Source organism: Triticum dicoccoides, chromosome 7A (genome assembly GCF_002162155.2).
Source record: "Triticum dicoccoides isolate Atlit2015 ecotype Zavitan chromosome 7A, WEW_v2.0, whole genome shotgun sequence".
NCBI classification, from domain to species: domain Eukaryota; kingdom Viridiplantae; phylum Streptophyta; class Magnoliopsida; order Poales; family Poaceae; genus Triticum; species Triticum dicoccoides.
Genome location: NC_041392.1, coordinates 605,193,560 through 605,211,120, shown reverse-complemented (window position 1 = coordinate 605,211,120; position 17,561 = coordinate 605,193,560). Strand labels below are relative to the sequence as shown.

General features: G+C 41.6%; 1 pseudogene; it reads right to left on the bottom strand.

The window, feature by feature from the left end:
• Positions 1-15,569: 15,569 nt before the first annotated feature.
• The window catches only part of LOC119333691, a 3,368-nt pseudogene continuing 1,376 nt past the window's right edge, over positions 15,570-17,561 (bottom strand).

Sequence of the window (17,561 nt, the reverse complement as noted above, 5' to 3'; positions counted from 1 at the left end):
CCATTATTTGGGCCTAGAGGAAGGCATTGGGAAGTAATAAGTAGATGATGGGTTGCTAGAGTGACAGACGCTTAAACCCTAATTTATGCGTTGCTTCGTAAGGGGCTGATTTGGATCCATATGTTTCATGCTATGGTTAGGTTTACCTTAATACTTTTGTTGTAGTTGCGGATACTTGCAATAGAGGTTAATCATAAGTGGGATGCTTGTTCAAGTTAGAACAGCACCCAAGCACCGGTCCACCCACATGTCAAATTATCAAAGTACCAAACACGAATCATATGAACGTGATGAAAACTAGCTTGATGATATTCCCATGTGTCCTCAGGAGCGCTTTTCCTTATATAAGAGTTTGTCCAGGCTTCTCCTTTGCTACAAAAAGGATTGGGCCACCTTGCTGCACTTTATTTACTTTTGTTACTTGTTGCTCGTCACAAATTATCTTATCACAAAACTATCTGTTACCACTTATTTCAGTACTTGCAGAGAATACCTTGCTGAAAACCGCTTATCATTTCCTTCTGCTCCTCGTTGGGCTCGACACTCTTACTTATCGAAAGGACTACAATAGATCCCCTATACTTGTGGGTCATCAAGACTCTTTTCTGGCACCGTTGCCGAGGAGTGAAGCGCCTTTGGTAGGTAGAATTTGGTAAGGAAAAATTTATATAGTGTGCTGAAATTTACTGTCACTTGTTACTATGGAAAGTAATCCTCTGAGGGGCTTGTTCGGGGTATCTTCACCACGACCAGTAGAGCAAAGAGTTGCTCCTCAACCTACTGAACCTATTGAAAATTAAATTCCTTATGAGTATCCTTCGGGTATGATAGAAAAACTGCTAGCTAATCCTTTTACAGGAGATGGAACAAAGCATCCTGATGAACACCTAATATATGTGGATGAAGTTTGTGGATTATTTAAGCTTGCAGGTATACCCGATGATGTTGCTAAGAAGAAGGTCTTCCCCTTATCTTTGAAGGGAGACGCATTGACATGGTATAGGCTATGTGATGATACGAGATCATGGAACTATAGAAGATTGAAATTGGAATTTCATCAAAATTATTACCCTATGCATCTTGTTTATCGTGACCGCAATTATATATATAATTTTTGGCCTTGCGAAGGAGAAAGCATCGCTCAAGCTTGGGGGAGGCTTAAATCAATGTTATATTCATGCCCCAATCATGAGCTCCCAAGAGAAACAATTCTTCAAAAAAAATTATGCTCGGCTTTCTGAAAATAATCGCACCATGCTCGATACTTCTTGTGCTGGCTCTTTTATGATGAAGACTATTGGATTTAGATGGGATTTATTGGATACAATTAAATGCAACTCTCAAGATTGGGATCTCGAGAAAGGTAAGGAGTCAGGTATGACACCTAAGTTTGATTGTGTTAAATCTTTTATGGATACCAATATTTTCCGTAAGTTTAGCACTAAATATGGACTTGATTCTAAGATAGTAGCTTCTTTCTGTGAATCTTTTGCTACTTATGTTGATCTCCCTAAGGAGAAGTGGTTTAAATATCGTCCTCCCATAGAAGTAAAAGTAGCTGCACCAATTAAAGTTGAAGAAAAGACTGTCACTTATAATGATCCTATTGTTCCTACTTGTTATGTTGAGAAACCACCTTTCCCTGTTAGGATAAAGGATCATGCTAAAGCTTCAACTGTGGTTCGTAAAAGTAATATTAAAACATATACACCTCCTGAGAAATTTAAAGTAGAACATAATATTGCTATTGTTAAAGATCTCTTGTCTAATAATATTGATGGGCATGTTATTTAGTTCTGCGGTGAAACTGCTAGAATTGCTAAACCTCGTGCTAAATATAAACATAGACCTGTGGTAGGCGTGCCTGTTATTTCTATTAAAATAGGAGAACATTGTTATCATGGCTTATGTGATATGGGTGCTAGTGCTAGTGTTATACCTTATGACTTGTATAAAAAAATCAAGCATGAAATTGCACCTGCTGAGTTAGAAGATATTGATGTCACAATTATACTTGCTAATAGAGATACTATTTCAGCAGTGGGAATTGTTAGAGATGTTGAAGTCTTGTGCGGGAAAACTAAATATCCTGCTGGTTTTCTTGTTCTTAGTTCCCCACAAGATAGCTTTTGTCCCATTATATTTGGTAGACCCTTCTTGAACACTGTTAATGCTAAGATAGACTGCGAAAAGAATGTTGTTACTATTGGCTTGGATGATATGACTCATGAATTTAATTTCTCTAAATTTAGTAAACAACAGCGTGAAGAAGAATTGCCTAGTAAGGATGAGATTATTGGTCTTGCTTCTATTTCCGTACCTCCTAGTGATCCTTTAGAACAATATTTGCTAGACCATGAGAATGATATGTTTATGAATGAAAGAAGGGAAATAGATGAAGTATTCTTTAAATAGGAACCTATTCTGAAACACAATTTGCCTATTGAAATCTGAGGGGATCCCCCTCCACCTAAGGGTGATCCCGTGTTTGAGCTTAAACCATTGCCTGATAATCTTAAATATGCTTATCTTGATGAAAAGAAGATATATCCTGTTACTATTAGTGCTAACCTTTCAGAGCATGAAGAAGAAAGATTATTGAAAACTCTAAAGAAGCATCGTGCTGCTATTGGATATACTCTTGATTATCTTAAGGGCATTAGTCCCACTCTATGTCAACATAAAATAAATTTGGAAGCAGATGTCAAACCAGTTCATGATCCTCAACGACGTCTGAATCCTAAAATGAAAGAAGTGGTAAGAAAATAAATACTAAAGCTTCTGGAGGCAGGTATAATTTATCCCGTTGCTGATAGTCAGTGGGTAAGTCATGTTCATTGTGTCCCTAAGAAGGGAGGTATTACTGTTGTTCCTAATGATAAAGATGGATTGATTCCACAAAGAATTATTACAGGTTATAGGATGGTAATTGATTTCCGCAAATTAAATAAGGCTACAAAGAAAGATCATTACCCCTTACCTTTTATCGATCAAATGCTAGAAAGATTATGCAAACATACACATTACTGCTTTCTAGATGCTTATTCTGGTTTCTCTCAAATACCTGTGTCGGCTAAAGATCAATCAAAGACTACTTTTACATGCCCTTTTGGTACTTTTTCTTATAGACGTATGCCTTTTGGTTTATGTAATGCACCTGCTACCTTTCAAAGATGCATGATGGCTATATTCTCTGACTTTTGTGAAAAGATTTGTGAGGTTTTCATGGACAACTTTTCCGTCTATGGATCTTATTTTGATGATTGCTTGAGCAATCTTGATCGACTTTTGCAGAGATGTGAAGAAACTAATATTGTCTTGAATAGGGAAAAGTGCCACTTTATGGTTAATGAAGGTATTGTCTTGGGGCATAAAGTTTCCGAAAGAGGTATTGAAGTTGATAAATCCAAGGTTGATGCTATTGAAAAGATGCCATGTCCCAAGGACATCAAAGGCATAAGAAGTTTCCTTGGTCACGCCGGATTTTATAGGAGGTTCATTAAGGACTTCTCAAAAAATTCTCGGCCTCTGACTAATTTATTACAAAAAGATATACCATTTGTCTTTGATGATGATTGCGTAGAAGCATTTGAAATACTTAAGAAAGCATTAGTCTCTGCACCTATTGTTCAGCCACCTGATTGGAATTTACCCTTTGAAATTATGTGTGATGCTAGCAATTATGTTGTAGGTGTTGTTCTAGGGCAAAGAGTTGATAAGAAATTAATTGTTATCCATTATGCTAGTAAGACTCTAGACAATGCTCAAAGAAATTATGCTACTACTGAAAAAGAACTTTTAGCAGTTGTATTTGCTTGTGATAAGTTCAGAACTTATATTGTTGATTCTAAACTAACTATCCACACTGATCATGCTGCTATTTAATATCTTATGGATAAGAAAGATGCTAAACCTAGACTTATTAGATGGGTTCTCTTGCTACAAGAATTTGATTTGCATATTGTTGATAGAAAAGGAGCTGAGAACCCCGTTGCAGACAACTTATCTAGGTTAGAGAATGTTCTTGATGACCCACTACCTATTGATGATAGCTTTCCTGATGAACAATTAAATGTCATAAGTACTTCTCATAGTACCCCTTGGTATGCTGATTATGCTAATTACATAGTTGCTAAATTTATACCACCTAGCTTCACATACCAACAAAAGAAAAAGTTCTTCTATGATTTGAGACATTACTTTTGGGATGACCCACATCTTTATAAAGAAGGAGTAGATGGTGTTATTAGATGTTGTGTACCTGAGCATGAACAGGAACAGATCCTACGCAAGTGCCACTCCGAAACTTATGGAGGACACCACGTGGGAGATAGAACTGCACATAAGGTATTGCAATCCGGTTTTTATTGGCCTACTCTCTTCAAGGATGCTCGTAAGTTTGTCCTATCTTGTGATGAATGTCAAAGAATTGGTAATGTTAGTATACGTCAAGAAATGCCTATGATTATTCACTTGTTATTGAACTGTTCGATGTTTGGGGCTTTGATTATATGGGACCTTTTCCTGCCTCTAATGGATATACGCATATTTTAGTTGCTGTTGATTACGTTACTAAGTGGGTAGAAGCTATTCCAACTAGTAGTGCTGATCATAACACTTCTATTAAAATGCTTAAAGAAGTTATTTTTCGAGGTTTGGAGTCCCTAGATATTTAATGACTGATGGTGGTTCAGATTTTATTCATGGTGCTTTCCGTAAAATGCTTGCTAAATATGACGTCAATCATAGAATTGCATCTTCGTATCACCCACAGTCTAGTGGTCAAGTAGAATTGAGTAATAGAGAACTCAAAATAATTTTGCAAAAGACTATCAATAGGTCTAGAAAGAATTGGTCCGAGAAACTTGATGATGCATTATGGGCCTATAGAACTGCATATAAAAATCCTATGTGTATGTCTCCGTATAAAATGGTATATGGAAAAGCATGTCACTTACCTCTCGAACTAGAACATAAGGCATATTGGGCTATTAAAGAGCTCAATTATGATTTCAAACTTGCCGGTGAAAAGAGGTTATTTGATATTAGCTCTCTTGATGAATGGAGAACCCAAGCTTATGAAAATGCCAAGTTGTTTAAAGAAAAGGTTAAAAGATGGCATGACAAAAGGATACAAAAGTGTGAGTTTAATGTAGGTGATTATGTATTGCTATACAACTCTCGTTTAAGATTTTCTTTGCAGGTAAACTTCTCTCTAAATGGGAAGGCCCCTATGTTATCGAGGAGGTCTATCATTCTGATGCCATAAAAATCAACAACTTCGAAGGCACAAATCCGAAGGTGGTAAACGGTCAAAGAATCAAACATTATATCTCAGGTAATCCCATAAATGTTGAAACCAATATTATTGAAACCGTAACCCCGGAGGAATACATAAGGGACACTTTCCAGAACGTTTCAGACTCCGAAAAGGAATAGGTATGTGGTACGGTAAGTAAACCGATTCCAAAACAGTTTTTAAGGAAATATTTCTCCGTTTTGGAATATTTAGAAAAATAGAAAATTAAGTAGCAGTCCGGGAAGGACACGAGGGCCCCATGAGGGTGGAGGGCACGCCCTACCCCCTGGGCGTGCCCCCCTACCTCGTGAGCACCTCGTGTGCCTTCCGGACTCCGTTTTCTTGCACGATACGTATTTTGGTCGGTAAAAATTCACTATATATTCTCCCAAAGGTTTTGACTCCCGTATCACCCAAATATCCTCTGTTTTGTTTCGAGCTATTGCTGCTGCAGATTAGAGCAAGATGTCTTCTCAAGAGTCAGCTTGGGAGAGCCGGGTATCTAATCCGGCACCGAAACCAAGGGCAAACAGCGATGCTGACCACTTTGGGCCAGCAACGGAGGAAGAGATGGAGGCTGACTTAATGAGGGTAGATGCCATGGAGGATCAAGAAGTCACCTCTCGCTTCCGAGCTGGGTTCACGATGGGGGAACTACAGAGCTCAGCTATTCCAAACTCGGTTATCCCTTCCAATGTTAGATTTCTTTCTTATGAAAATATGAAGAGGAGTGTCACTTGTTCTCCCGCAGCTATGAAACACCCTTGGGTGCAAGGAGCTTTAGCCGTCACAGGAAAGCTTCGTAAGGAAACAATGGACCTCAAGCAGCAAGTCAACAAGCTCGAGGAGGAGAATCGTATCCTGAGAGGAATCATCGCCAAGAATATTTCACCAACAACAAAGAAGGAGACATAATAACATGGGTATGGGCACTCCCCTTGGCAATCGCCAAGCTTGGGGGAGGTGCCCCAGTATCGTATCACAATCACAACTCTTATCTTTACCGTTTTCCTTAGTTCGATCCTATTAGTAGTATTTTGATCTAGTAGAATAAAGTTTATGGCATGATCTAGTTTTGAGTTTTGCCTTATGATCTCTCTATGTAATTGAGTTCGTGAGCTATATAATAAAGATTAGTGTTGAGTCAAGGGCTTGATTTTATTGCTATGATCTTGGGTGAATAAAAGAAAATAGAAAAAGAATAAGAAGAAACAAAAGTTCATATTGATCTTATTGATAGTAATGACTTCGCATAGAAAGAGTGTGACGATTAAAAGTTGTTGGGAGTTGGCAGACATAGCTTTGGTCATCGTTGCAATTAATAGGAAGTAATAAGGAAAGAGAGGTTTCACATATAAATATACTATTATTGACATCTTTTATGATTGGGAGCACTCATCAAAATATGACATGCTAAAGAGTCGATGTTGGACAAGGAAGACAACGTAATGGGTTATGTTTCCTTATATCTGAGATAAAGTATGTTGTCATGGATCATCCAACATGTTGAGCTTGCCTTTCCCCTTCATGCTAGCCAAATTCTTAGCACCAAGTAGAGATACTACTTGTGCTTCCAAATACCCTTAAACCAGTTTTGCCATGAGAGTCCACCATATCTACCTATGGATTGAATAAGATCCTTCAAGTAAGTTGTCATCGGTGCAAAGCAATAAAAATTGCTCTAAATATGTATTATTAGTGTGGGAGAAATAAGCTTTATACGATCTTGTGATGTGGGAGTAATAAAAGCGACGGACTGCATAATAAAGGTTCATATCACAAGGGGCAATATAAAGTGACGCTCTTTCGCATTAAGATTTTGTGCATCCAACCATAAAAGTGCATGGCAACCTCTGCTTTCCTCTGCGAAGGGCCTATCTTTTATTATTATCTTCTACCTTATGCAAGAGTCATGGTGATCTTCACCTTTCCTTTTTACATTTTATCCTTTGGCAAGCCTAGCATGTTGGAAAGATCTTGATAGATATATCTAATTGGATGTAGGGGGGCATGAGTTATTATTGTTGACATTACCCTCGAGGTAAAATGTTGTGGGGCGAAACTATAAGTCCCTATCTTTCTCTGTATCCGATTAAAACTCCATAACCACAAGTATTGTGTGAGTGTTAGCAATTATGAAGGACTAGATGATAGTTGAGTATGTGGACTTGCTTTTTAGCTCTGACATAGACTCTTTCTGATGTTATGATAAATTGAAATTGCTTCAATGATTGAGGTTATAGTTTGTTGGTTCTCAATAAGGTTTCTGATTCATACTTTTGCATTGTGAATAGGTCATCACTTGAACATAAGTAATCATATGAAAATATTTATATATGTTGTTGTTATGAGAATAATCATGATGCCTTCATGTCTGTATTTTATTTTTATCGACACCTCTACCTCTAAACATGGGGACATATTTATTGTTATCGGCTTCCGCTTGAGGACAAGCGAGGTCTAAGCTTGGGGGAGTTGATACGTCCATTTTCCATCATGCTTTTATATCTATATTTATTGCATTATGGGCTGTTATCTCACATTATGTCACAATACTTATGGCTATTCTCTCTTATTTTACAAGGTTTACATAAGGAGGGAGAATGCCGGCAGCTGGAATTCTGGGCTGGAAAAGGAGCAAATATTAGAGACCTATTCTGCACAACTCCAAAAGTCCTGAAACTCTACGGAATACCTTATAATAAATAATGAAAAATCCTCGCCAAAGATGAAGACCAGGGGGCCGACACCTTGTCCACGAGGGTGGGGGCGCCCCCCCCCCTAGGGCGCGCCCCCTACCTCGTGGGCCCCATAGTGGCTCTCTGATGACCATCTTCTGCTATATGAAGTCTTTCGTCGAGAAAAAAATCAGAAGCAACCTTTCGGGACGAAACTCCGCCGCCACGAGGCGGAACCTTGGCGGATCCAATCTAGAGCTCCGGCAGAGCTGTTCTGCCAGGGAAACTTCCCTCCCGGAGGGGGAAATCATCACCATCGTCATCACCAACGCTCCTCTCATCGGGAGAGGGCAATCTCCATCAACATATTCATCAGCACCATCTCATCTCAAAACCCTAGTTCATCTCTTGTATCCAATTCTTGTCTCCAAGTCTGGGATTGGTGCTAGTAGGTTGCTAGTAGTGTTAATTACTCCTTATAGTTGATGCTAGTTGGTTTAATTGGTGGAAGATCATATGTTCAGATCCTTTATGCATATTATTACCCCTCTTATTATGAACATGAATATGCTTTGTGAGTAGTTACGTTTGTTCCTGAGGATAAGGGAGAAGTCTTGCTATTAGTAGTCATGTGAATTTGGTATTCGTTCGATATTTTGATGAGATGTATGTTGTCTAGCCTCTAGTGGTGTTATGTGAACGTCTATTACATAACACTTCACCATTATTTGGGCCTAGAGGAAGGCATTGGGAAGTAATAAGTAGATGATGGGTTGCTAGAGTTACACAAGCTTAAACCCTAATTTATGCATTGCTTCGTAAGGGGCTGATTTGGATCCATATGTTTCATGCTATGGTTAGGTTTACCTTAATACTTTTGTTGTAGTTGCGGGTGCTTGCAATAGAGGTTAATCATAAGTGGGGTGCTTGTTCAAGTAAGAACAGCACCCAAGCACCGGTCCACCCACATGTCAAATTATCAAAGTACCGAACGCGAATCATATGAACGTGATGAAAACTAGCTTGACGATATTCCCATGTGCCCTCGGGAGCGCTTTTCCTTATATAAGAGTTTGTCCAAGCTTGTCCTTTGCTACAAAAAGGATTGGGCCACCTTGCTGCACTTTATTTATTTTTGTTACTTGTTGCTCGTCACAAATTATCTTATCACAAAACTATCTGTTACCACTTATTTCAGTACTTGCAAAGAATACCTTGCTAAAAACCGCTTATCATTTCCTTCTGCTCCTTGTTGGGTTCGACACTCTTACTTATCGAAAGGACTACGATAGATCCCCTATACTTTTGGGTCATCAAGCAGCAACTTGCTTGTTGTTCTTTTTGAAGTTCCACTTCTTCCCTTTACCCTTTTTCTCGAAACTGGTGATCTTGTTGACCATCAACACTTGATGCTCCTTCTTGAGTTCTACCTCCGCAGCCTTTAGCATTGCGAAGAGCTCGGGAATTGTCTTATCCATCCCTTGCATATTATAGTTCATCACACAGCTCTTGTCGCTTGGTGGCAGTGATTGAAGAACTTTGTCAATGACACTATCATCAGGAAGATTAACTCCCAGGTGAGTCAAGTGGTTGTGGTACCCAGACATTCTGAGTATATGTTCACTGACAGAACTATTCTCCTCCATTTTGCAGCTGTAGAACTTATTGGAGACTTCATATCTCTCAATCCGGGCATTCTCTTGAAATATTAACTTCAACTCCTGGAACATCTCATATGCTCCATGACGTTCAAAACGTCATCGAAGTCCCGGTTCTAAGCCGTAAAGCATGGTACACTGAACTATCGAGTAGTCATCAGCTTTGCTCTGCCAGACGTTCATAACATCTGGTGTTGCTCTTGCAGCGGGTTTGTCACCTAGCGGTGCTTCCAGGACGTAATTCTTCTATGCAGCAATGAGGATAATTCTCAAGTTATGGACCCAGTCCGTGTAATTGCTACCATCATCTTTCAACTTAGCTTTCTCTAGGAACGCATTAAAATTCATCGGAACAACAGCACGGGCCATCTATCTACAACAACATAGGCATGCAAAATACTATCAGGTACTAAGTTCATGATAAATTAAAGTTCAATTAATCATATTACTTAAGAACTCCCACTTAGATAGACATCCCTCTAATCATCTAAGTGATCACATGATCCATATCAACTAAACCATGTCCAATCATCACGTGAGATGGAGTAGTTTTCAATGGTGAACATCACTATGTTGATCATATCTACTATATGATTCACGCTCGTCATTTTGGTCTAAGTGTTCTGAGGCCATATCTGCATACGCTAGGCTCGTCAAGTTTAACCCGAGTATTCTGCTTGTGCAAAATTGGCTTGCACCTGTTGTATGTGAACGTAGAGCTTATCACACCCGATCATCACGTGGTGTCTTGGCATGATGAACTGTAGCAATGGTGCATACTCAGGGAGAACACTTATACCTTGAAATTTAGTGAGAGATCATCTTATAATGCTACCGTCGAACTAAGCAAAATAAGATGCATAAAGGATAAACATCACATGCAATCAATATAAGTGATATGACATGGCCATGATCATCTTCTGCCTTTGATCTCCATCTCCAAAGCACCGTCATGATCACCATCGTCACCGGCTTGACACCTAGATCTCCATCGAAGCATCGTTGTCGCCTCGCCAACTATTGCTTCTACGACTATCGCTACCGCTTAGTGATAAAGTAAAGCAATTACATGGCGATTGCATTTCACACAATAAAGTGACAACCATATGGCTCCTGCTAGTTGCCGATAACTCTGTTACAAAACATCATCATCTCATACAATAAAATTTAGCATCATGTCTTGACCATATCACATCACAACATGCCCTGCAAAAACAACTTAGACGTCCTCTACTTTGTTGTTGCAAGTTTTACGTGGCTGCTACGGGCTGAGCAAGAACCGTTGTTACCTACGCATCAAAAACCACAATGCGGTATAGTGATTGCTTTTTGATCTTCAGAGAGAACCCTGTTCATTGAATCCGGTTCAACTAAAGTTGGAGAAACTGACACCCACCAGCCACTTGTGTGCGAAGCACGTCGGTAGAACCAGTCTCGCGTAAACGTACGGGTAATGTCGGTCTGAGCCGCTTCATCCAACAATACCGCTGAATCAAGAATCAACTAGTGACGGCAAGCAATATGTATATACCCATGCCCACAACTCCTTTGTGTTCTACTCGTGCTTATAACATCTACGCATAGACCTGGCTCGGATGCCAATGTTGGGGAACGCAGTAATTTCAAAATTTTCCTATGCACATGCAAGATCCATCTAGGTGATGCATAGCAACGAGAGGGGAAGAGTGTTGTCCACGTACCCTCATAGACAGTAAGCAGAAGCGTTATGACAACGTGGTTGATGTAGTTGTACGTCTTCATGATCCAACCGATCCTAGCACCAAAGGTACGGCACCTCCACGATCTGCACACGTTCAGCTCGGTGACGTCCCACGAACTCTAGATCCAGCTGAGGTCGAGGGATAATTTCGTCAGCACGACGGCGTGATGATGGTGATGATGAAGTTACCGACGCAGGGCTTCGCCTAAGCTCTACAACGATATGACTGAGGTGGAAATCTGTGAAGGGGGGCACCGCACACGGCTAAACAATCAACTTGTGTGTCTATGGGGTGCCTCCCTCCCCCGTATATAAAGGAGGGAGGAGGAGGCCGGCCGGCCCTAGAGGGCGCGCCAAGGGGGGAGGAATCCTCCTCCTAGTAGGAGTAGGATTCCTCCTTTCCTAGTCCTACTAGGAGGGGGGAAGGAAGGAGAGGGGGAGGGAGAGGGAAAGAGGGGCCGCGCCCCCCTCCCCTAGTCCAATTCGGACTCACTTGGGGGGGGGCACCTCCTGGCTGCTGCCCTCTTTCTCCCCTAAATCCCACTAAGGGCCCAATAACTTTCCGGGGGGTTCCAGTTACCCTCCGGCACTCCGGTTTTATCCGAAACCTCCTGGAACACTTCCGGTGTCCAAACATAGCCGTCTAATATATCAATCTTTATGTCTCGACCATTTCGAGACTCCTCGTCATGTCCGTGATCACATCCGGGACTCCGAACTACCTTTGGTACATCAAAACACATAAACTCATAATACATATCGTCACCGAACGTTAAGCGTGCAGACCCTACGGGTTCGAGAACTATGTAGACATGACTGAGACTCGTCTCTGGTCAATAACCAATAGCGGAACCTGGATGCTCATATTGGTTCCTACATATTCTATGAAGATCTTTATCGGTCAAACCGCATAACAACATATGTTGTTCCCTTTGTCATCGGTATGTTACTTGCCCGAGATTCGATCGTCGGTATCTCAATACCTAGTTCAATCTCGTTAACGGAAAGTCTCTTTACTCGTTCCGTAATGCAACATCTCGTAACTAACTCATTATTCACATTGCTTGCAAGGCTTATAGTGATGTGTATTACCGAGAGGGCCCAGAGATACCTCTCCGATACACCGAGTGACAAATCCTAATCTTGATATATGCCAACTCAACAAACATCATCGGAGATACCGGTAGAGCATCTTTATAGTCACCCAGTTACATTGTGACATTTGATAGCACACTAAGTGTTCCTCTGGTATTTGGGAGTTGCATAATCTCATAGTCATAGGAACATGTATAAGTTATGGACAAAGCAATAGCAATAAACTAAACGATCAAAGTGCTAAGATAACGGATGGGTCAAGTCAATCACATCATTCTCTAATGATGCGATCCCGTTCATCAAATGACAACTCTTGTCCATGGCTAGGAAACTTAACCATCTTTGATTAACGAGCTAGTCAAGTAGAGGCATACTAGTGACCGTTTGTTTGTCTACGTATTCACACATGTACTAAGTTTCCGGTTAATACAATTCTAGCATGAATAATAAACATTTATCATGATATAAGGAAATATAAATAACAACTTTATTATTGCCTCTAGGGCATATTTCCTTCATGGATTGCGCCCAGACCCGAGCGGCAGATCCATGCGACCGCGGTGACCACGCCCATCCTCGCCAGATCCGCGCCACCTAGCTCGCCCGCCCTTGCGCCAAGCCCATGTGCCCCTGCCACACCCAGGCGCGGCCGCGTTGCCTCTAGCCGCCGTGAGCCCGAAGACGCCACGCCGGCCCATGCTCCTCTGCCCAGCTGTGCTGCCCTGTGCCACTGTGCCTCGCGAGAGGGATGAAAGGACCCTGCCACCGCCGACGCCGCACAGGCTTTTCCCGGCGGCGTGCACCGGCGGCGGCGAGGGGAATCGGGTGGGGTGATGGGTGGCTAGCGGCGGCGGCTAGGGTTGCTCTCGTGCCGCTCGCGAGGAGCGACACGCACTAGTAGAAAAACGACCTAATGTGAGACACATTAGTCCCGGTTCGATTTTGGCCCGGTACTAATGGTACCATTAGTGCCGGTTCGAACGGCTATGCATTAATGTCGGTTCATGTTGAACCTTTAGTACTGGTTCGTTCCACGAACCGGTACTAAAGGGGTGGTGGCAAGCTGGGGCCCCATGATCACCTTTAGTCCCGGTTCGTGGCACAAACCGGTACTATAGGTCTAACCTTTAGTATCGGTTCCTTCCACAAACTGGGACTAAAGGGGTCTGACCTATAGTCCCGGTTGGAGGCACAAACCGGGACTATATGGCAATTTTCAAACTCTACCCCCCCCCCCCTATCGCCATTTCAGTTTTGAAAAAAAACAAAAGAAAATGATAAAAAATTAAAAAATTAAAATTCTTCGAGATGTAGTTATATTACTACATCTACTAGTTAGGGAAATTAAAAAACTTAAATTTGGACATGTTTTGCAAAAAAAGTGTTATGAAAAAGTAAAACGGCTATAACTTTTGCATACAATGTCGGAAAAAAACGTATAATATATCAAAATGTTCAGCACGAAAATCCGCATTAGATTTTGACAGCCTATGGCCGATTTGCAATATTTTAGAATCCTCAAATTCCAAAAGGAAAAAAAGATATGCTCAAATTTTAGTTTTTTTTTAATTTTGGTTAAATCTGGTCAAACTACTTATTCAAGAAGTATTAATGTTACTACATAATTATTCAAGAATATTAGTATTACTAAATAATTATTTCAATTTTTTGAATTTTGGTCAAATCTGGTCAAACTATGGTCAAACTGTGGTCAAACTATGGTCAAACTTATTCAAGAAATATTAGTGTTACTAAATAATTACTGTTTTTTAGTATAATAGTTTCAAACTCAAACGTTGAAACATGTGACCTAATGCTCAAGCTAAACTACTGAGGGTTAATAGGATTGACAGCTTACATTTGTCAGGAAAACAACAAGTGCAGACTTGGAAAGTAGGGGGAATAGAACTCCGAAGTTAAGTATGCTCAGGCTGGAGTGAGAGGATGGGTGACCGACCGGGAAGTTAGACAATTTAGAATGAGTGATCCACACTTGAGCAGTTAAGAGGGGTGACTAAATCATCAAATAATTCAGAATTCCAAAATTTTCAAAAAAAAAATACCTTTAGTACCGATTGGTAACACCAACCGGTACTAAAGGTTCCCCATACCATGACGCGAGCTCACGCCACGTGGTGGGCTTTTAGTGGCAGTTCGTGCCAAACTGATACTAAAGGGGGGAGGGGAGGGGGGCTTTAGTCTCCACCCTTTAGTGCCGGTTGCAGAACCGGCACTAAAGGCCCTTACGAACCGGTAATAAAGCTCCCTACGGGAGTCTGTTGGCCTTGTAAATTAATTGTTATGATCCGTTCAACTTATATTTAAATGCATCATCTTTCGGTTCAAATTTGATTGAATCTGTGCAAATTTAGTTTTACTCCGCTAACTTTAGGAGATCAGCTAGGTGTGGCGAAATTTTAGTGGACTGTATATATTTCAGTAAGGTATATACTCTGCTAACTTTTAGGGATCAGTTAGAAATGCCCTTACACGTTTGGGGAAACCATTACAGTGGTGTGGGCTAGCAAATCGGATACGTAGTTTGCAGCGGGCTACCCGCGGAGGATTTTGAGACACGCCTTTTCTCTTCACCGTGAGATCGAAAACGAATGGTCTACCACAGCGATAAACCGCTGGAGGGTTTTTGAGGCCGTGATACATATTTACAGTACTACTGTACTTACTGTACATGACTTCATTTGCTGTGGAATGAGCATAACCAGGTCAGGTGATATTCAGAACTGACCTACTCTAGAAGAAAGTTACCATGAGCCAGTAATCTACTGTTACCGGTTATGATCGTGATTATTACTTCCCGCGAAAGGGCCAATCTTATTGTTGCACTTGCACGCTAGTCATGGATGTCATTGTCCTACGTACAGCGGGCATTTGCATGCTTAACCCAGCAGGTGTACAGCAAAAAAATAAACCCTGGAGTAGAAAAGACCGCGTTGCTGCACCATGGGCCCATGGCCAACACAAGACAACTTATTTACCAAAGCTAGTGAAGTTAAAATCTTTATCAACCGAAGCTGCTCTGCTACAAATGGAAGCCACATCGATCAAGTTGCAAACAACCAACCTGTGGGGCACTTGCTAGTTGGCGAGTCGAGGACAGGCTACCAGGGGGACGGCGGTGGCGGGATCCTGTCGTCTAGCAGGAGGCAGAGGAGCACCGGCGGCGGCGGCCGACGTCCGTCCGTGTGGCAGCAGAGGAAGGCCTGCGGGCAGCGGCGGGCGGAGGCCCGCTCCCGCGTTCTTGGGGCAGCAGGAGGAGGACGGCGGGTGGCTGCGGCGCTCGCGCTTGATCGCAGACAAAGAGCAATACAAGGAAGATTGTTTCTTTGTATACAAGAGCAAGGCATGCGCCTACGGTATGTGTACTCTTGATGACCGTGAAGGAAGGCAAGAATCTTATTCTCTAGTTGATGAGCTGACACGCATCGGATAAGACAGTACGTACTTGCCAAGTTTCGGCAGATCAAAAGTTTACTTATGTTCAGAAGAGTCGACAGGTGGGGTGACATTGGCAGATCCCACTGGTCTGGTCTGTTAATTTACACCAGTGTTCATACAGAGCTCCAACTGGAATCCAGACCCACTACAAGGGAAGGATGGCATTCGTCTTTTCTCTCGGAAGAAAAGGTGGCCATGGCTTGACCATGAAGCTAGCTGGTGCTTGGAGCCTCCTAGAAAGACAGAGAAGAAGAATATATCCTATACATGAAGCATCCCAAAGGAACACATAGTATGGTATTTTCATCGAAAATTAACATGGTACTGTTGTGACTGAGTTGTACCTGGAGTCTGTGATATGGTGATACCGCTTTTGATCAATGAGGGAAAACCTGAATGCGATACTGAAAGTGGTATCAAGGGACAGAGACTGAAGATTGCATGTGCACAGCTTACAGAGGGAAGACACTGCATTATTCAGGTGCACATCAGAAGTTTCAAATGAACTCTGATCCCTTCTTCTCTTTCCAAGATAACTTCTCGAGTTCCTGTTCGGAATGTCCCAAAACATGCTCACATCTCTCATGTTTGTTAGGAGACCAAATTCCTGGAAGAAGCCAGTTGGCTGCTCAAATAAACTAATTACTTTCAGCTCTTCTAATCCTTGCATGTTCCCAGTTCCATCCGGTAGCTTAACCCCTCTATTTATCAACAGATGCACCAAGTGCCGAAGTCGAGCGATGGTTGCTGGCAATTCAGTTATGAACGTGCCTTCGAGGTTCAGTGTCTCTAGATCCCGCAGTTCGCCGATTTGTTCCGGGAGCTCAGTAATAAGTGTGTTTCTGAGGCTAAGGTACTTGAGTTGAAATGAGCTAGATATGTTGTTAAGATAGCCTGCTAACATGTGGCAGCCTTCCAAGTCCAAAACCCGCACAAATCTGGATTTAAACAGAGAAGGGATTCGCATCGAACGCCCAAAAACAGTAAGAGATCGAACATGAGAATAAATCAAGTTTGGTCGTAGGATATCTCCATTGCTTTTTTTCTTTTTGAGATTATGTGGCCTAACAGTAATCTCAAAAAGAACATCTTCATTGCTCTTGTGCTGGAGAGATAATCGACGAACCTTGTTATGTAGCCTACCAGTAAGCTCTGGAACACCAAGTAGGGTGACAAAGTTCTCTTCAACAGACTTGTACACTATGAAATCAAGGATTGTGTCATGAACTCGGCATACTGTCACCTCCCTGTACCTATTTATATGCCATGGTTGAATCAGGCTCCTGTTGATCAGCTCATTGAAGCACCTCTCCCCCAGTTCATACGTAGTGTGCCCGCTCCTTCCTTGAATAAATCCCTCTGCCTGCGATCCATCTTCTTATCAGACGGCTCTTCTCAATGGGATAATCCTCTGGGAATATACTTGGATACAATAGACAAGTTTTCAGATCGTGATGGAGGTCAAAGTAACTAAGGGATAGTATCTTTATCATTCTTTCAACACTTGGATATCTTTGATGTGCACAACCAATGGAACTTTGCACTTGGGCCCATTGAACCACGGTCTGAGCTTTGTTCGCCAGTAGGCCAGAAATGGTAATAATCGCCAGCGGCAAACCGCCGCATTTCTTCAATATATCATCACAAATTCTGTT